Source organism: Paroedura picta, chromosome 3, assembly GCF_049243985.1.
Source record: "Paroedura picta isolate Pp20150507F chromosome 3, Ppicta_v3.0, whole genome shotgun sequence".
Classification (NCBI taxonomy): Eukaryota; Metazoa; Chordata; class Lepidosauria; order Squamata; family Gekkonidae; genus Paroedura; species Paroedura picta.
In genome coordinates this window covers 43,422,291-43,443,332 of record NC_135371.1, presented here as the reverse complement: position 1 = coordinate 43,443,332, position 21,042 = coordinate 43,422,291, and the positions used below count along the sequence as shown (strand labels likewise).

Genomic DNA, 21,042 nt, shown 5'->3' with positions numbered 1-21,042 from the left:
ACAGCTACAGCCCAAAGCATGAAGAAAGATATGGAAATATAGCTAAGGATGCTCCAGGTTGGGAAATGCCTGTAGATTTTGGGGGTGGAGACTGAGGGGGGGGGGCTTGGGGAGAGGAGGGACACAAGTTGGGTATAATGCCACAAAGTCCACGTAAAGTGGCCATCCCCCCCCCTCCAGGTGAAGTGATCTGTGTTGCCTGAAGATCATTTGTAATCTCAGGAGAGTTCCTGCTGCCACCTGAAGGTTGGCAACCCTAACTATGGCCTCTTGGATGTTTTAAAAATTATAGCCTTTTCTATGTGTGTTCAGTGCGACACAGTTCATAAGTGTCGGTCTAGGATTGGGGACAAGACCTTCCTGGGAAAGAACACTGGAACAATAAAAAGGTGAAGGGAGGAGAGAACAAATTTGGAGCTCTTGAGGGGGAGATTTATGAGTGTCCTTCATGGATGCCTGTAACTGATAGATGATTTCCCATTTTAAAAAATGTCCTTAATTTATGTCCTGTTTTTCTCTCCAAGGAGGACACAAAGTGGCATACATCTTTCTCCTCTCCTTCATTTTATGCTTGATGTAGTGGTTAGGAGTGCAGACTTCTAATCTGGTGAGCCAGGTTTGATTCCTGCTCCTCCCCCACCTGCAGCCAGCTGGGTGACCTTGGGCTCACCACAGCACTGATAAAGCTGTTCGGACCGAGCAGTGATATCAGGGCTCTCTCAGCATCACCCACCTCACAGGGTGTCTGTTGTGGGGAGAGGAAAGGGAATTGTAAGCTGCTTTGAGATTCCCTCAGGTAGAGAAAAGCAGCATATAAGAACCAACTCTTCTTGTGTGGAGAGCATGTGACTGACCCAGGATCACCCACAGCAGACTAGGGCTTCAAGCCATGATCTCGTATATGCTAGTCAAACCCTACACCACACTGGCTTTCTCTTAGAAATGACTGGGCTGAGACCTCAAAGAGAGATTACACAGAGGTTTCTGATCCCCCCTTCATGATCCCAAAGCAGGCCAAGACATGATTAGGGTTGCCAGGTTTCCCCTGGCCACTGGCAGAGGAGGAGGTGATAGAGTTGCCAGATCCAGGTGTGGAAACTCCTGGAGATATGGGGAAGGAGCCTGGGGAGGACAGGAAGCTCAGTGGGGCCCATTATCACACAGACCATCCTCCAAAGCAGCCATCTTCTCCAGGGAAACTGATTTCTGTAGTCTGGAGAAGAGCTGTGGTTACAGGGGGTCCCCAGATCCCACGTGGAGGTTGGCATCCCTAGATGTGATTAATGTAACAGTTAAGAACGGCAGCCTCAAATGTGGAGAACTGGGTTTGATTCTGCATTCGTCTACATGCAGCCAGCCGGATGACCTTGGGCCAGTCACAGTTCTCTTAGGGCTGTTTTTGCAGATCAGTTCTGGCAGAACTCTCTCAGCCCCACCTACCTCAGTTGTGGGGAGAGAAAGAGAAAGGTGTTTGGAAGCCACTTTGGGAATCCTTTGGGTGGTGAGAAATGTGGTATTAAAAAAACAGCTCTCCTCTTCTTTTTCTCTTGCAAGGAGAAGCTGCATAACATTCCTCCCTCTGTCCCCTCACCCCATTTCCCGCATAAAGGCTGCAGTTCCAAAGATGCTTCCGAGGACTAAGCCCTGCAGAAGGTCATGGGACCGAGTTCCAAATAGACCTCCTTGGCCTTGCTCTCCGACTCACTCTCTCCATGCTGCTTTTCTGCCTATGGGGTGGGGGAGCATAAGATCCTTGTGTCTTCACTGAGGTTTTTCTAACCCTACAGCAGCTCAGGGAAGGCAAGCTGGAACTGATAAAGGACAAGATGGAGGATCTGTGCCACCCTCCTAGGTGTCCTTACTCTGTTCACTTGTAACCTGGCCCAGGTGGCTCCTATCACTTAAATCAGTTGTCCCCAACCCCCGGTCCGGGGCCGTGGCTCCTCCTCATCCTCCTCCCTGGCTGCTGCCTTGGGGGCTGCCCTGCCACTCTGCCGCCGGCTCACCTTTGGTGCTCTCCATTGGCTGCCATGGCTGGGGCTTCCCTCGGCATGGCGCTGCGCAGCTGCTGCTGGCAGCAACTTCCAGCAGGCGGTGGGAAGTCAGGGGTACTGGTGGGAAAGCAAGTGGAGCAGCGGCTCAGGTGGTGGCGACATCCCTCGGCAAAAGACTACCCCCCCCCCCAGGCCTCAGTAAAATTGTCAAGTGTTGACCGGTCCCAAAAAGGTTGGGGACCACTGATTTAAATAACAACACAAAGAGGACAGAAGCTAGGTAGCATGAAGTGGGAACCTTAACAACCATGTGCCTTAGAAGAGCAAGGGGGAATCTCAAGCAGCAGGTGGCTAGCGCAAGGGTGATCAGCTGCCATTGGGTGCAGGAAATCTTTTGCAAGTCTGTTCCCAATCTATTTGCACTCTGTTTGGCTTGTTCAAACATTTAGAATCATACACTATCAACTGCAGAGCGTAAGGATTGCAGGCAGTTCTTTTTATTGGCTTCGGTTTAACCCATTCTCTCCCTTCTCCTTATTTTTCTTTGTGTCCCTGGGACTTTGTTGACTGCTCCTCGGGCAAAGCCAGTGCCAAGAGAGGGCCTTGGGCTTTGCTGGGAACATGCATGGGCCCATGCTTCTCTTTATCCTTTGAGATTAACTGCGGCACTCATGGAGTGTGAGATAGGGTGCTGCCCTCAAGATTACCTGCTTTTGTTTTCACGACATCCCTGCCATCGACTTTAGCCATTCGCCTGGGCTACCAGCCATCTGACTCCAGCCTGTTCCAGAGCATTAAGGCATTTAATGAATAAAAAGGATCAAGATTTTTCCAGTGAAAAAAGACTTAATTAGCCCCCTCTGGTGACATGCTGGCAATGTGAAAGCACATAGCGTGCTGTGGATTAGGCAGCAGCCACCTGAGAAAGGAGGCATGGAAAATTCCTAGACTCTCTCATCCACTGGCCACAGGTGGGCCACTGTGATGTAGCTAAATGTGTGGTGCAGAAGAAGTAACAGTGGCATTTCCAACCAGATCGGCTTCTGTTGTCCAGAAGTATGTGTGCTTTTGAAGTACTTGGCTCACTTGCTGTGTGGACAGCAAAACCGGTTTGTTTGTTTTTATACTCACTTAAAGTAAATGTTAGCCTAACCAGGAAACGATTAACTCATGAGAAAATGGAGATACACCCCTGCCCCGTGATCTGCTCCACTTTCATTAATATGGGATCAGCTCTGGGGCTGAGCTCTTTGGACAAAGCCTGGACCTATAAATGGAAGAAACAATTGCAGATTCTGTTTCCAGTGAGAGGGAAGATGGCCAGGTATGTTTGAATAGCTGAGAGTACCTGGTCTTAGGCCTAGGAATTGCTGACATCATGAAATGAAGCCTATTTCTTCTCTATGACAACTGCAGTTGGATTATGGTCATTTTTCAGCAGTCTTTCTTTCCACATGTTGGGATATCCACAAAGTGCACCCGAGATTGACATGTATTTAATAATGGTCAGATCATTTCTGTCCTTCACCAAAAGGTGCATTTATGCATAGTGCTTATGTGTGGGTGACAGCAGGATAATGTTACCCACCTTGACCTTCATAAGGAAGTAGGCCTGAGTGAGTGATGTTACCAGGCTTGGAGCAGAGTCTTGCCTTTATGAGGCAACAGTCCATCTTCTAAAGAACCTGGTGTCCACTGCTCTGCTCAACTTAGGCCAAACAAGCTCATTGGTGTCCTGCCTCATTCTCAGATTCGCGAATGCCCTGTTCTTCTTAGAACCATCACTCTTGGCCTTCAAAGAAGCTGCATTTTCCCTTTCTCCTGCTGCACTCTACTCAAGATATGTGGTGTGATGCTCTCCCTGCCTCCCTTTAGCATGTAAATGGGCCAATTCTCAGTGAAACTGGAACAGGAAGAGAGGCTCTCTCTAAGTTGCCAGAGATTGCCCCGCAGCAACTGGCCAGACATAAGACACATTCCTGTGAAGATGCTATGCTTTTCCCCATGAGCAGGGATCAGCTTTGATCCCAAATTTCAGGCTGGTTGCCCACAACTCTTGTAGCAAATCACATGGCAGCTGCACAAACTGCTAAATCAATGGCTCTCATTCTTAGGGGTGTGACTGTGATAACCAGTTTTCATCTTGTGCCACTAGTAGTTCATGTAGCCTATATGCTAACATTATATCATATATGCAGCCTGTGCTCTATCTCTAGGATTTTCCTTATGCAAAAACTGAGACCTCGAGATACACAGCAACACCAGGACAGCCTCTCATGACATTAACAAAATGGTTTGGACAAATGGATCACAGCTCTGTCTTCCCCAGGGTTTAGCCTGTTCTTCCTTTATCATTATCAGGAGTTATAATGAGAACCGGTTTTGTGAATGACCAATAGAGCAAAAAGTTGGAAGCAGCCCCGGGCCCAAAGCAGCTGTATCTCCTGGGGATCTCCTGGGCTGCTGAACACTGGGAGGGATGAGGCTCTAGACTGGGGCTAAGTCACCGAGGAGAAGCTTCGACTGTCCCTTCCGCTGGAGCTGCTGATTGTCCTCCAGGAAGAAAGTGCAGTTACACATTGGATGCCCCTATATTCTCCCAACTATAAATAGGAGATGAGGGAAATCTCACCTCACTATATAGTGGCCCTTATCTAGTCCCCAATCCAGCTTTGATTTAACGATAAAAGGAAATTGCTGGATGTGTAGTCACAGATTTTCTGATATCACATCATGGTGTGTTCTGTTGGCAGAGTTTTAATATGCAAAGGAATAAAGCACCAGCTGCCTAAAAAATAAATAGCTTTATTGAGAATTGAAACCACCTTGTAAAAAGACAGCGAGAGTCCTAGCAGTCTAACTGATTAACAGTCATTCCTCATCTGAAGGCCAACAGGGAGGAAGTGTGATCAAAGGAGCAGGAAGTCTCCAACTGAACCAATCAGGACGCAGGAGGAGAGTATCTGAAAAATACTATGAACTTTCTATCTAAATATGCTAATTGCATATCTCCCCTGATGCCCCCTGTAGAGTATTCTTCAACAGGGTAGAGGCAGTCAGGGAAATCTTTCCCCATGTCTCTTGCTGGTGGTCCTGTCTCCACAACCCCAACACTGCCCGTTTGCTTTGTCCCAGAGTTCCTGAGGTAAGCAAAATTTGGCATTTCTCTTAATGTCTGATCTTAACTTACTTAAGTGGTTTGCTAGTTGATAAAATGTTTCTATATTCTGCTCTTGATAGCTACAAAGGCACTGCACGTTAATTTACCTGTATCAAAATAAGGAACCTGTCATTTATGGGTGCTTGGCTTAGACATCTTCCTGGACAGTACTCCTTGTGATTAGCTGTCTTTTTGTCCAAAATATAAGACTTCAATCTACCTGAAACACATAAATTTGGATCTCTTGTTAAGTAGAGAGATTTGGAGGGGTGGACAGTGGAGCATTGTTGTAAACTGAATAGTACCATCTGATTATTTGGGGGGAGGGGGTTGCATAGCCCAAAACAACCTTTGAAATGGTCTTGAGGCATAAGGACTAATTTTGCAAATTGGGCTTTTTAACCCTGCCAAGAATTCTATTTATGTATGTATTTATTTATTATTGGATTTATAGTCTACCCTATCTTTGGAAACTCATTCCTGGCACCAATCAGTGCATGACTATTTCACTTTGCTTTTGTTACCTTTTGTATTGTTATAAGTTTTCCCTTGTTGTTGTTTTTTTACTTTAAAAAAATAACATGTGGCTTTCTGACTTCTGTTTATAATAAACATCTTTCCCTTCTTAATATAAACTTGGACTTGTGGGCTATCACTCCACCTATTCCTAAGCCGATTGACCTAGTCATGCCATCACAGTTTGTTCCTTGGTAACCTGGGGGTTTCTCTGGCTTCTAATGTAGGAGGATTAGGCTATGGCGTGCTAGTTGCATAAAAAGGATTACCTGGGAGCAACGAAGGGTGAAAAGTTTCTTGCAAGATTGCGGGGGATATATAATACATTTAAATGCACAGGACAAACAAACTCCTTCGTGGAATCAGTGTGGATAGAAACCTTAGGCTCGGAAAGTACCATAGTGCTTGAAGCACACTATTGTCCCCCCTGTCAGTATGGTATATTTATTGTATATATGTAATGGAACAGGGTGCTCTTCCCCTAATTTCTGTGTGATTTAGTTGGGTCCTATTGGGTAGAGTTTTTGTTTCAGTTTCCAGTTTGTATGTTAGCTGAAGTTCTTCATGTTGGAGTTGTCTCCTTGTAAATAAATACCAAATGTTTTGAGCCAGCTTGTCTTTAAGAATTGGACTTAAGAATGGATGGACCTAAGAAAACACAGTCAAAGGGGGACATAACAGTCAGAGTCATCTAAGGTTTCGAAGAAAAAAACAGACAGTTTTTTTTAAGAGACTGTGTTGAAACAATGGGAGACTTCATCTATCTCACACTGATTGAACAAATGTCTGCTCAGATCCTAACAAAGACAGTACATTTATAGGGAAGATAAATAATAGCACCCTAGAATAGTTAGCATAGAATAGTGCCATTCCAAGCAGAGTTACACCCATCTAAGTGCACTGAAATCAATGGGCTTAAAGGTAAAGGTAAAGGTATCCCCTGTGCAAGCACCGAGTCATGTCTGACCCTTGGGGTGACGCCCTCTAGCGTTTTCATGGCAGACTCAATACGGGGTGGTTTGCCAGTGCCTTCCCCAGTGCCTTCAATGGGCTTAGAACACTGTTAGTTGTGGAGCCAACTGGAGGGGAGGTGGCCCAGGGTTTGATGCTGAGTGGTACCCAGGATCTGGTGTGAGAGGCAAAAGGGGCAGAACAACTAGAGAGCAGTGGCCACAAGACTACTGAGTACAACAGACGTGTAAGCAGTAAGTTTGCCAGAACTGTCCGATGCAGCCATGTTCTCCTTCCGAACAGGCAACTGTTTAAAGAAAAGGGGATTAATTAAAAGGAAATTGACCACAAGCATCAAGAGGCCCAATCTCTTGAGCATAGAAATAAAGACACAAAGAGGTATGGAAGAAGTATGGTGAAGAACAAGTGGACAGAGAAGTAGTGTGAATGAAGGGAAAGCGGCAGGGCTCAGTGGTCACATGAGGCATCTATATTCAGACTGTCAGTTGTTGGGAAGTGGTCAGTGGATGAGCACTGTTGTCTGAAGACTCCTCTTGTGAGTTTCCCTATCATCTCTGACTGGGCAACATTGGATCCTGGAGCAGATGGTTCATTGTTCTGATCCAACATGGCTACTCTCATCTTATGTTAGGAAAAGAGGCAGCCAGGTTACCTTTTTTTATCCTCCTCCTTCTGCCTCATTTGCCAGTTAATCTTGAATTGCAATAATCAAACACTATTCTTTCTCTAGAAAAAATATATTTATATTTAATTTATTTGCTGACAGAGCACATGTTTTGTAGAGGTGAAGCCCCAGCTTCATTCCCTGGTATTGCCAATTACCCAATATTCTGTCATTAAGTACCACTGGAGTGGCTTAGTACAGGGCAGACCATTGCCTATGGGCATGTGACAATAGTGAGGACTCTCCTGACGCTGCCTCCCTTTCCCCAGCACAGCATCTTGCCTTATATTTGCTTGTTGGTTGAGGCTACAAAGTAAGCCATCCAGGCCACCGAGTCCTTTGGTGCAGCATGAAAGAGCAAGACTGGGTCTTGCAAAGTGAGCAGCCACTGCCGATGTTGTTCCAACCTCTGTTTCTTTCTGCAGGACCTCCAAGCACAAGGTTTAACAATAGATCTCTAAGAGATGTCCCCTAAGATGGTCTCCTGTCATGCCATGTGCATGACTGCTCAGATAATTGAAAGCACCAAGTTTCCCAGGCTGGGAAAACAGCAAGACAATTACATCAAGAGCTTAAAAGGACTGGAATAAAACATTTCCTCTCTCCCTTGAACAGGAGAACATCATGGCAGGAAATGGGTATGGCTTCCCCTGTGTTTACTAGCAGCTTTGGGTTCTTTGGAGACTTCTGGCTACACAGAGAGGTAGATCTACTGAAGGACAGCACAAGCCACGCTAGGTGAAGGGAGCTGAGATGGCAGGTCCTACCATTCTCTGATTGGCCTTGTTTTCCTGCCCTCCTCCTTTCTGTCCATATACCAGCGATAAGGGCTCTGGCCTGCTGCCACAGTCTCTGTCCCTCTGGGAAGGGCGTGTGATGTTTGCAAACTTTCACCAGAGCTGTTGAATAACAGGCAAAGTAGTCAGCTACGTATCGGTCTCTGGGTGGAGTGTCTGCTTTGAGCTCTGTTATCCTGAGGTGAACTCCTGCTCTCTACCAAGGGCACATGCACTCCAGGTCAGGACCACTCGGTCCATTTTCATGTGTACAAAGCGTCAATATCCACCCAACAACATCCTCTTGCATTGGTCTGCAGATGCAGTGGGATTATGAAGAAGGGGCTGTGGCTCAGTGGCAGAGCCTCTGCTTTGCAAGCAGAAGGTCCCAGGTTCAATTCTTGGCATCTCCAGTTAAAAATGACCAGGCGGATGAGAAAGACCTTTACCTGAGAGCAAGAGAGCCGCTGCCAATCTGAGTAGACAGTACTGACTTTGATGGACCGATGGGCTGATTCAGTATATTGTCGCTTCAAGTGTGTTCATGGGTGACAAGACCTCATGTCTCCTTCTTCTGCCACATTTATCTCATGTGCTTAGGTCTGTTAATCCAGGCATGTGCAAATTGAAAAACTGCCTGTTACTTAGCACGCATCATGCTCATAAAGCACTATATTTAACATCAAGCACAAAACCTGAAATCTAATACAAAACCTTTCCAGCTTTAACTGTGCACAATTTACTGTGCTTGATTTGGTGGTGGAAAGTGTGGCTCGGTCACAGCTGACTTATGGTGATTCTGTAGGGCTTTTTAAGGCAAGAGGTGTGCAAAGGTGGTTTGCTGTTGCCCGTCTCCACTTCAGGGTCCTGTATCCCCTGAAGGCCTCCCATCCAAATACTAGCTGGGGCCAGCCCTGCTTAGCTTCCAAAATCTGATGGGATTGGGCCAGCCTGGGCTATCCAGGTCAGGGCACCCGCTTGGGGCTAAATCCTATTCACCTCAGTGGAGCTTACTTTTGAATAAACAGGCATAGCCTTAAGCTGCCAAAGTGTTTTCGGCAGCATGCTTCTTCGAGAACAATATAACTTTCTTTCCCAAAATGATCTTAGTGACACATGAAAGATTTGAAGTGTGTTGTTCCTTAGTAACATGTTTTTTAAAAACTTGCAATGGAAATATGTATAAGAAGCTTTGTTTTTTTTTGTTGAGATGTTGAATCTACTTTGGAACAGTGCTGGAAATACAGGTGTTTTTCTTTTAATTGCCACTGCTCTCATGCTTCCTGGTGGCTTTCTTATCCAAGATGGAGAACCTCACTTGGACAGCTTAGAGTTAATGACAACATGTTAAAATTGGGTGCAGCTTTACTAGGACCTTTTACCCAAGCCTAACTGAAAGTCCCGTGCATTTTGATTTGGTTTGGACAGGAGAGTTATGTTCTGTTTTGTATACATTGATAGCCAGGAGTTATGACACACTGCAAACACGAAAGCCTTGAATTTTAAAAGAACGTCCTGTTTCCAGTCAGTATTAGAGATGCAGGGACATGGTGTGTGGTCACTTACAGGCCAATTTGCAAAAGGATACTCCCATTTCTCTCTTCGTTTTAAAGGGGCACTACCACTTGAGATAATTATTTACGGGGATTCCTGGTAATGTCCTGCTTGTCTAAGAAATCATTGCCAGTTGATAATTGTGTCTCAGGCTTTCCGACATGACACATGTCTTAAGGATTGGATGTTGAATGCCAGTGGGTTTAGAAGGACAGGAAATAAATCAGAAATGGGAAGAGATGACCACCCCCCATGAAAAGGAAGGAGAAGCTTATGACTGCTGTATAGGAAGTGTGGTTTCAGCGATGAGTCGGAGAGATAAGCAGAAGTCCTTTACTGAAGTTAGCTTGCAGGTTCAGGAGAAATCTCTTTTTCTCTCGTGCAAGGCAACAGGTCTGTAGCCCAGGATGTGGCTGTACTTCTTTGCCACCCCCCTTAAACCTCCAGTACGTTCTCCTCTAAAGGGAAGCACCCAGATAAGCTCTGGACCGTGAACTTTCCACTACTTGGAGAACTAGAGTATATGTGACAATATTCTAATAACAGCAGCATTTTAAATTATTTGTTGAGTGTTCAAAGCACGTCACTTATCTGATCTCTATATTGGTTATTCCCATACTGCCTATATGGCCTGAGGGTGAAAGCTAAAGGTTCACCAAAGGCCATCTACTGAGTTCTTACATGAGGTGCGATATGAACCAAGGACTTCCTAACAGCCTCACACATGAGACCCACCTTTCAGTAGGGACCTGGATGTGTACCTTCTCTCAAAGTGCTGATACTCAAATCTGTACATATGCCCAAAACTCAGGTTCCATCCCCTGCATGTTTGTACTCTAGTGCAGTGGACTAAGCAGGGGTAACAATACAGTGGGCAGAAATAAGAGTAGGCTGCAATTATAGCCCAGTCTTTGGGCATTTGTTCATTTTTACAAATAGGAAGACATGCAGTTTTGCCAGTGGTGCTTCCATAGAGTTGCACTAGGATCTGATGGGGCTCCACCTGAAGAAGAGTTGGTTCTTATATGCCGCTTTTCTCTACCTGAAGGAGGCTCAAAGTGGCTTCCAGTTGCCTTCCCTTTCCTCTCCCCACAACAGACACCCTGTGAGGTGGGTGAGGCTGAGAGAGCCCTGATCTCACAGCTCGGTCAGAGCACTTTTATCAGTGCTGTGGCGAGCCCAAGGTCACCTAGCTGGCTGCATGTGGCGGAGTGCAGAATTGAACCCAGCTTGCCAGATTAGAAGTCCACACTTCTAACCACTACATCAAACTGGCTGCAGTAGGTACCGGAACATGATGATCACCTAAGCTTTCGATTTCTGTAGCAGTGTTCACAGAAAGATTCCTGTGCACACTAAGTAGGAGCAAAGGCCTACAATTGAAAAATGGACATATGGAACAAGAAAAGTGAAAGGAGCAATAGGAGGACTAAAAGTAGCAGGAAGAATTTGTTACACGTTTTCACCATTAGGCATTTGCTCATCTAGAGCACACTGGATTCTTCCCAGTGTGATAGTTTAAGTCTTGTTGCAACCCAGTCCCATAGTTTCGGTGCCATTAAGATGGCCATTCATGGTAGATATTCGTAGAAAATCTTTGTTTTCTTCAAGGTCAGAACAGGAACAGTTAAACTTCTGAAGATACTAGAGGGAGCTGGTGTTTGCATGTCTATCTCTGTGGCCACTGTTGATTCTCATTTCAGGTGGCCATGTCAATATACCTAAGCACTTCACCTTCCAAAGCATACCTTGCAATCTGTACTTCTCTGTAGGCTGCAACACTATAATAGGCTGAAGTGAATTTCCCACTGCATTGTATCGGCAAGGAAACATTATGCCTCCGTTGACTGATCTGGCGTTTGTTTGTTTGAACTTCTAATCCACACTGTCCTGGAGGTAGTCTTGGGGCAGGAAGTAATCTTGGCAGGTTCTTTCCTTTGCTACTTTCAGACACAATAGGGTTTGGATTGACAGGCTTGGTTTGTTCAGTCTCTTTTCTTCTCATTCCTCAACTGGCCAGGTGCCACTCTCTTTGGCTAGTACTTTGCCCTTCGCTTGGTCAGCAGAATAGCCCAGTAGGCTACTTACTCTCCACACAGGGAGAAAAAGAGTGGCACTGTTCCTCTGAGTAGGAGGGAAAGGCTGTGCTCACCCATCAGCCAAGATGGCACAGCTCCTACCAGTCTCTGCTCTCTTGGTGCCCTCATGAATGACGCAAGCTGAGCTGCACTACAATGCTGGGATTTGTGAGACACATAATGGGGAAGGGGACACAGCCAAAGGCAAGAAGGCCTCTGTGTCCCAAAGAAAACGGGGAATGAGCCACTCAAAGAGAAGATCCCTACCCCCACATACATACACTACTGCTGGCTCTTTCCCCCCCTTGTCCTCAATGCAATGTTTCCTCAACTATCTCTTAGCAGCTCTTTTCAAGGGTATGCCTGTGAATTTCAATGTCCGTGGCTGATTTTTGCATACATATTTTTGTCTGTCTTCAGTGACAGTGTGAGAGCAGGCCAAGCCAGTGGGAGAAGCAGCTTATCCATGGGAAGCAGGGATGTGGCTTGGCCACCCGCTGCAGCATGGGTTTGCCCTGCCATTGAAAACAAACGGACTTTTAATTTGTGACAAGACAGTCTCCATTTAAGGAGCAGGAGCTTGTTGAAGGGCTAAGGGGTAGCTGAAAGCACATATAGACAATTTCTTCTTCCTGGAGTCTAAATCTCCCTTGGTCAATATATTCAGAGACTGAATTTCCCCAGCCAACTTGTCACCTGGCGGGCTGTGAGTTTTGACACAACCGTGATCATATTACCTCAATGGGAGTTGCATCAGTTTGGGTCAAGCAGCTTTTTTGCCTGCACTGGAGCCGCCATAGCTGGTGCATTTTCAGTGGTTGACATTCAGGTTGTCATGCATGTGGCTGCCATTTCATTCAAAAAGAAAAGAAAACCGGTGCCATTAGATCATTGCCCTATTTATACCATTGAGTGATATTCCTGGTGTCACATGGTAGTAACACCAATGGGGCTAAACTGGAAAGAAAAATTCTACTGGCATCAAGATTTGAGTCCAGCAACACGATGAAGACCAGCAAGGTGTCTAGGGTATAAGCTTTTGAGAGGAAAAATTTCCTTTTTCAGATAACAGTCCCAGTTCAAATCCCCCTTCAGTAGGGTTACCAGCTTTGGGTTGGGAAAGACTTTAGTGGGTGGAGCCAGGAGTGCATGTGATTTGGGGCAGGGAGGGACCTCAGTGGATTATAAGGCTATGGAATCTACCCTCCACAGCAGCCATTTTCTTTAGGGGAACTGAGCTCTTTCGTCTGGGGATGAGCTATCATTCCAGGGGATCCCCAGACAGTGACTAGTCCTTGGAGACCGGTGTCCCTACTCCACACACACCTTTTAACTATGTGCCTAGTAAAACTGGACCTGGAGGCAGATGACTGGTGTGCGTGTGCGTGCTACAAAGAGTGCGGTTATTGTGTGAAAAAGAAGCATGATCATGTGAGGAAGATGCATTATTTTTTTAAAAACAAAAAAAGCACTAGAAGACCTCTAGTGATTCATTCCTTGGCATCTCCAGTTAATGGATCTCAGGTAGCTGGAATTGGGGGAAAGCTTTCAGTTCCTGAAATCCAGGTGAGCTACTGTCAGTCAGAGTAAACAAGCATGAGTGTCCCATAGACTTGCTCATCAGAAGGTACCTTCAGAGAGGCATAGTTTACAAGTGAGTGCCACCCAGAGGAGCATACCATGTTCGCCATCTATTTTAAGGGACAAGGTCTCAACCAACCACCATTGTCTATTAATCTTCTCACGGTGCTGAAAGGCCTGTAACTTCCCATGGAGTCAGTTTCTTGGTGGAGAGGGAGTTTTAGAATTTAGAGTGATTAAGAAGAGGCCTAATTAAGTATCGACATGGGAGGAGGAACTACAAGTGCAAGGAAGATGGAATAAGAACCATTTCTCCTTTGACGGATGTCTCTGGATGTTTTCAGTCCTTTCCTGGCCCATGAACTTTCTTGGTCCTCTGGCATCCCTAATGGGTTTAAGCTTTTGCCTCACATTTTAACCATTCATACACTTGCTCTGTGGGCATGTCTACCAATAGTCACAAGGCAGATGAAGAAAATGGGCTACCTGCTTATATGCACCACACCCACGCAAAAGCAGCTGCATCCTGTTTGGTGCTCGGAAAAGGATGCTGGGCTAGCGTGACTCCCTGCGGAGGCTGCAGGAAAGAGAGTGAGGACATGCCTGCACTACATATTCACCTTGCTCAAATTGAGCTCAAGATATTTACCGCTTCAGTTTACTCCAAGAGCTTGAAGGTTGACTCCACAAACAAAGTATTTAGTTCTCTTGTACTTGCTCAGACGCCTACAGTGACTCTGGGCTGAATGGAATGTGATGTAGAGATAAAGTCTGGGGAAGAGAGTCATATTTCACTGCCCACAAGGGTCACAGTAAACGAAAGCTGCCCTGTGAGGCTTAGAGTGTGCATTGTGCAGGGAGATAATTTATATTGCTCCTAAAGACTCTTGTCTCTCTCGTTCCCTATCCCCAATCTCATCGCTGCAGTAGGTATAAATTGTATGTTTCAAAGAAAATCCAGAATGAAGCGCAAGGGTCAAATGTTTTCAAATTTGCCTGTCTGGAGATATCCTCACTGGCTACTTCCTGAACAGGGCGACACTGCCCTGTTTTTAAAACAATTTCCCCTACAACCTACAGAGTTCCCCACAATACTCCCCACTACAATAGTTCAAGAAGGGTAGCCATGTTAGTCAGTCTGTAGCAGCAGGAAAGAGCAACCGTCTGCCAGGGTGTGAACTTCGTGAGATAGCTGAAGAAGTGAGCAGTGACTCACAAAGCCTCCCACCATGCCACAAGTTTTGTTAGTCTTTAAGCTGCTGCTGGATTCTTGCTCTTTCCCACCCCTACCGCTTTAGTTTCAGTGATGTGCTTTATGGCAGTTTTACAGCAGTTTTGTAGTGGCGTGATTCTGCAAGATACTGTAATGAGCTTAGTTAGTACCATTTGCAAATCCCTAAATGCTTGGCCTCAGCTCCCCAGAGGATCAGTAAGGAATGATAAAGCTTCTTAGTGATGATAGATATCATTCGTGGGTGTCAGAAGATGCCTTTGACCACACCCCCTAAGAGGCCTGGAAGAGATGAGCTTCCTGCGTAAGTCGGATTATGGTGGGTAGAGGAGCAGATATGTGCACGTGTGTAAAGAAAGTGCTGGGAGAGGCAGAGAGAGAAGCAGAAAGACTTTGCTGTGGGTTGGCATAAGCATCAAGGGCTGTAGGATTGTTCTCCTTCCGTCTGAAGATCCAAAGAAGGGCAGCCGATCAGAGTTGCCAGAAGTTAGGACCCAGAGGTCCCCTAGAATTACAGTGGATCTCCAGACTTCAGAGATCAGCTCCCATTGAGAAAATGGCTGTTTGGAGGGTGGACTCTACGGCACTTTTCCCTAACCCCCAGGCCGCGACCTGGTGCCGGGTCGTGAAGCCGGCACACCCCCCCTCCCTGCGGCATGGTGCTCACTGCGCTGGGAGCGATCGTCCGCTTCAGCAGCCAATCGCTCCCAGGCCCCGATGCAGCAAATGATGCGCTACGGGGGGGGGGGCTGGAGGTGTGGGCACCAGCGGGCGCAAACATGCAAGTGCAGAGCTGCTGCACCTGTGTGTTTGTTCCCACCACTGGTGCCCGCGTCTTCCCCCTGGTCCCCGGGCCTGCCTCAGCCCCGGTCCCTGGCCCGAAAAAGGTTGGGGACCACTTCTCTATGACATTACCCGCCACAAGCCTGCTTAGGGAGTGACAGGAAATAAATCTTATAATAATGACAATGACAATGATAATGATAATACCCTGCCCTCCCCAGGCTCCACCTCAAATCTGTAGGAATTTCCTCACCTAGAGCTTGCAACCCTATTCCTTCTGGGAGTGCCCCCACACTCTGCTTTTATATTGGTAAATAAAACAAACAGTACAAGGACATCAGAAGTCCCCAGAGCTCTCCCCAACAAATGGAACTCTAGGAATGTTTTTGGGGATTGCAACAAACATTTACCCTGGTTTTTGGCTTTTATGAATAAATAATCCGTAACTCAGTGGTTCTTAATGTTCTCAATGTTCCCATATCACTTGGCCCTGCAACTCTTTAAATACAGTTCCTCATATTGTGGTGACCCCCAACCATAACATTATGCAAGTGATCTTTCACAGAAACTGAAAGAACACAGTTAAACCGAAACTAACCAATGTCATGGAGATCCATTGTTCGTGATTGTATATAAACTGGGGTTTTTTCCGGGGTTTCTCAGTTCAGTTCTGCCTCTTGTCCCACCATGCTGATCTTGCTCTTACTGCTACTCAAGACAGATGAACGCTCTATCTCGATCTACCCCCCAAGGAGCCTGAGGCCACTGAGCTGTGCTGCCACCGGCAGCACCTGGTGAGAGACTGCACCGTGCTGGAGGCACTGCTGGAGCAGGTGACGCCTGCTGGAGCGTAAACACCTGCAGGAGGAGCGGTGCCCCCCCCCCAGCCAAGCTGCTCACTCTGCCACAACCTCTGTGAAAAGGCTGTTCAACCCCCAAAGGGGTCCTGACCCCCGGGTTGAGAACCATTGCCCTGACTAAATGTAGGAGTTTCTTTGACTATTTTATGCTGATTCCATAACACAATAACCATGTCACTTGGCCCTGTAAACTGCCTGGCTTTTGTTCTAAACTATCTCAAATGAGAAGTGAGTGTCCAGGTGAGTGACGCTAAACTGATGCCATGATGTATAACGAGCTGAGGTTTTTGGGAGGACAGGTGTGTGTGCGTGTGCATGCAATTCTGTTCACATTGACACCCTGTGACCCTGACAACATTCCTGCTGGTTCTTCGGCACAACACCGAAAGGACAAAGGAGCATAACAAATCAGGGATCAGGACTAATAATAACTATCTGTCTGAAGCCAACTTCCTTGAAGGAGATAGTAATCCGTTTTATGTAATGGCCTTGCTGTAATCTGCCTCTGTCAATTTTGTGTCCCGGACAGTTTGGGAAGCAGGAGAACAGCCTCTGACTTCTAAAAGTATATGACCTGAAGCACTACATATAAACAAAGCCTAGAGGCCCAGCCACGTGCTACAGGTCTGTCTGCTGCACAAGCACAAGAATAATCTCTGAGGGAATCCATCAGTTGGACTCACCACGTGGCTAGTATCTTTCCTTTAAGCTGGTTGTGATCACATCAGCCTTATCACACCACTGGATCAGACATTCTTAGTTCACTTCAGGAAGGCCACAAGCTCACATGCTGGGGTCCATACTGATCTCTGTCACAGCCACTTAAAACATAAGTGAACATGAAAATGATAATGGCAGAAACAATATGTCAAGATCTGGGCCACAATTGTTATATCTCACAAAAAGAGTGTTCCTTATTCCATGACTTGTCACACTGCAGTAATGCCACCAAAATTTATGGAAGCACATCAGTGTATGGTGTGTCTAAATCATTGCTTCAAATAGTTTTGAGCAAGTCATTTTTCCTTTCTGTGTCCTGAGTACCTCATCAGCTGAACAATATTTGCATAAGCATTTTTTTAAAAAATCTCTGACATGGTAATAAAAGGACTTGAGATTTCAGGATGAAATGCTAGCATCTGAGATGACCATTTAAGAGAGAAAAGATGCTGCAGAAAGGTGGATTTCTAAAAACAAAGGCCTTTCCTTAAGAAAAGAAGGATTCATGTAATGATCATGCACCTAAAGTCAGAGCGAGAAAAACAGACTACAGGCAATGTAAATAAATAAATAATAGCCGATATATAAGGGCCTTTTCGCACGGGGATCTTTGTTGCAAATTGTTTGCGGAAAGAAAAATCGCCATTTAAAATAGTGGAATTCGTCGTTTTGCACACCTGGCTTTGTAGTGGAATCAGTTGCGTTTTTTAGCGTTTCCCACAGGCTTCCGGTCTCGGCAGAAATCGCTAGAAAGGAAGCGCTATTGCCAAGCTCGTCCCGCCCCTGGCCGTCAAGCAGCCAATGGGCAGCCGTTAGCATGCTCCCAAACAGCCCCTTTCCCTTTAAGAAAGGTTTTTTAAAAAAAAAACAGACCCATAGCAACGAATCTGTGTAGATTCTTTGCTACGGAGAGACCCATCCAGCAGCCTAATGTGAGCTGTTGTTTGAGTGTATGATCGTTTGCACGCTGGCTCGAGTGATAAAAAAAAATCCCCCCCCCCCCTTCTCACGGGCTCGATTTTCGGCTGAATTTATGTGTAAAAAATAAAGGGACTTTATTCCAGCAAACGGGCTTTTAAGTGGTTTGTGCTTAGTGACTAAAGGTGAAGGAATGAAGCCAGGGAAGCCTCTAAACAGAAAGAGGCTCGCCGGTGCGTTTATCCCCGCTCGCTCCGAGAAAAAAAAATGGCGATCGCTTCGCCGGAAGTTTGGAGAAGCGAGCCAGGGGGAGGGGCTTTGAAGAACCAGCTACAATGGTAACGCACAGGTCTTTAGCGCTAGTGTTGCAGATTGGTTGCAGGAGTGTATCGCTATCCGGAGGGTGAATCCACTTTTCTGGATTCCCCTGAAAGCGCTAAAACGAAGCGCTTATTGCTGATCGGTTTCAGGAGTGTTGCAGATTGTCTACGACGTCGTGGGTAATGCCAAATTAGTAGCGTTTTCAATTAGCAACCATTGTGCTATTTTTAAGCCGTGGGAAATGGCCCTAAGTTATTGAGCTTAGTACTGTTGCATCAAACTTGTACAGGACAGTAGAGGAAGTAATTGAATGGCTTAGGACATACCCAGGTAGACAGAGGATGTGAATGAGGAGATTCTGGTCAAGCAATACCTGCATAAATAGATAGGCCTGTGTGCATGCCATGATTCTGTAGAAGAACAGAAGAGAGTCTACAGTTACTGGACAAATTCAGTCCCCAAAGAATGTTGACCTTTATTTGTTAAAAAGCTGTTTCTGGCTTTGTATAAATAGGCTTGAAACAGTGTCATTTTGGGATGAGCTCAGTAAGAATTCAAATAAATCTGCATAGTCCACATGGAATTAGCAAAAGTAAAAGTCAGATAATACAAAACATTCAAACATATGCAACTGAACAATATACATCACAGAATTCAGCTGTCCTTGAGGCAGAATTAATATTCCTCTTAAAGTGAAAGGTACATCCTACCCTGTATTAAGAACATTGGCACAACAGATGATTAGATGGCTTGAGAAAGTTCTGAGGAGTATTTGAAAACAGGGATGAGTGAGAATGGGAGGGGAAAACATAGGACAGAGGTCCACTCTCTTGAGTCTAAGCTGACTGTGGTATGAGGCAAGAACTGCTCCAGCTGCTGACAGCATCAGCACCAGCTGCTGGCTTGTTAGGAACTCTCCCTGCCCCCCCCCCCACTCCCTTTTTTGCTCCAGAGGTAGGCGGTATGTGACTGCCAATCTTGTGGGGTTTGTCAGGGGCTTTATAGGGGTTTTACGGGTCTATGAGCTTTTAGAATTGTAAGCCACCAGAAGTCTCTCAAGAGCAGGATACAAGCCCAAAAATGAACAAACGAATGAACGAATTAATGAATCTGCCCCTTGGCAGCAGCAGAAATGTACAAGCCTTTCCCCCGTGGGCACATAAAATGTTAATTTCCCTTTTCTTTAAGGTACAAGAGGGAAAGAGAGGGAAGGATCATCTGCCCTGAGTCCAGTGCTTTAGGGAAGTGAGTTTTCTCCTTCCTCCCTCACAGGATCATGGTGTACTTCCATGGGTTTCCCTGGCTTTTCTCCAATCTTTCTCTAGCCTACAGTACACAGTAAGGTCACAGTAAAACATGGATGACTGTAGCATGAGTGGGCAAAACAGCAACCATTTTTCCTGAGCCTGTCCCCACAGCAACCATTTCTTTCTCCACCACTGGGTCCCTTTTCGTTTTATTAAAAAATTGGCACTAGAATATTATGATATTGCTATGCTATGATGTACAATCATAGAGATGTAAGGGGCCATATAAGCCATCTAGTCCAACTGTCTACTCAGTGCAAGATCAGCCTAATGTTATAACAATGGGCCTAGCAAATTTTCTGAATCTGAGCTTTCTTTCTTTTTTTAAAGTTAGTCTTTAGTTCCTTCCCTGGATGAGATATAAAGAAAAAAGCAAGGGGCTTGCTTTATTATTAAAGGGAAAGCTGGGAAATCAGAAAAACTGCTGCATCTGTTATTACAATAGTATATTGTTACAACAGTATCTGAGTGCTATTTTTTTAATTGCAGAAGTCCAGGGGGCCCAGGAAATGGGGGTGGCCACTTCTGGGATGGGGACAGGGAAACTGTGGGGAAAGCGGCCATGTGGAAGCCCCACTGCTGCTTTCCTTTAACTGTAGCTGCACTAGAAATGGGGAAACAATTAAATCCCACTGTTAGGTGGGAGATACCATCTTCAATGTGCTTGGAGATAGATCTGTTGCTCCCATAGGGACATTTTCTGCCAATTAATTAATTAGTATTTTAACTTTTAGACCACTCTATCCCATAAGCGGGCTCAAGGCAATGTACAACATCAATGTGTTTAGCAGCAGAATCTGCATTTGCCTGGCATGAACTTGGAATTACTCTATAACTGGGAATTGACCTTGGTGTAAACTGCACGGAGCTTTTATTCCAACCCCAGGTCGATTCAGTCCCTGCCCTCTACACAGAATGCAATTTCCGTTTGGATTTGGGGTGATTTTAATTTTCCTTCTGCAGCAAGAAGGATTGATCCGGAGTGACCCTACCTTTATTGTGCAATATCTCAGACTCCTTTTAATCCTGAATATAGTCAGAAAATCACATTGTTTTGAATCTGGGCTCTCCTCTGTGGTAGAGGACCCATGATTGGCTACAGGTGGTCATGTGACAAGCCTGCCTTAAAGGAGAAGCCCCTAAGTTCTCTCAACTTCTGTTGGCCTTGGATTTTTTTTTGTGCCTTCTTCATTCCCCCCCCCCCTCAAGAAAAGAAAGGATTTTTTTCCTCCCTCCTCTGACTTCTTGGATCCTCTCCCCCCTTCAAGAAAACAAAGAAAGAGTCTCCATTTGCCCCCCCCCTCTTCTGAGCCTCCCTAGCCACGTGCAGAAGACTTTCCTGTTTCACTGGGGAGGGGGGGGAAGAGGAAGACCCGAGTTCAAAGCGATCTGAATTCAACAGGATTGACAATGGAATAAACAAAGTAAGTGCAGACTCTGCCCTTGTTTGAATGTTGTACCATGTAAAGAAAACAGTGTGTGGTACATTAGCACCTCAGGGAGAAAAAAGGGTGAACCCTCATTTCTAACACACTAGATTTCCATTGGTAGGAAGTTCTATGGAATAGATGAGGAAATTCAAATATATGATCCTATGGCTGCTGCAT

The 21,042-nt window shown here is 45.8% G+C and overlaps 1 non-coding gene across 1 annotated transcript; it reads left to right on the top strand.

Annotated features, from left to right (window-relative positions):
• The first annotated feature begins 8,423 nt into the window (after window positions 1-8,423).
• TRNAA-UGC (transfer RNA alanine (anticodon UGC)) lies at window positions 8,424-8,495 on the top strand. The gene has a single exon. It is a non-coding gene; the product is annotated as a tRNA-Ala (tRNA).
• Window positions 8,496-21,042: the final 12,547 nt, after the last annotated feature.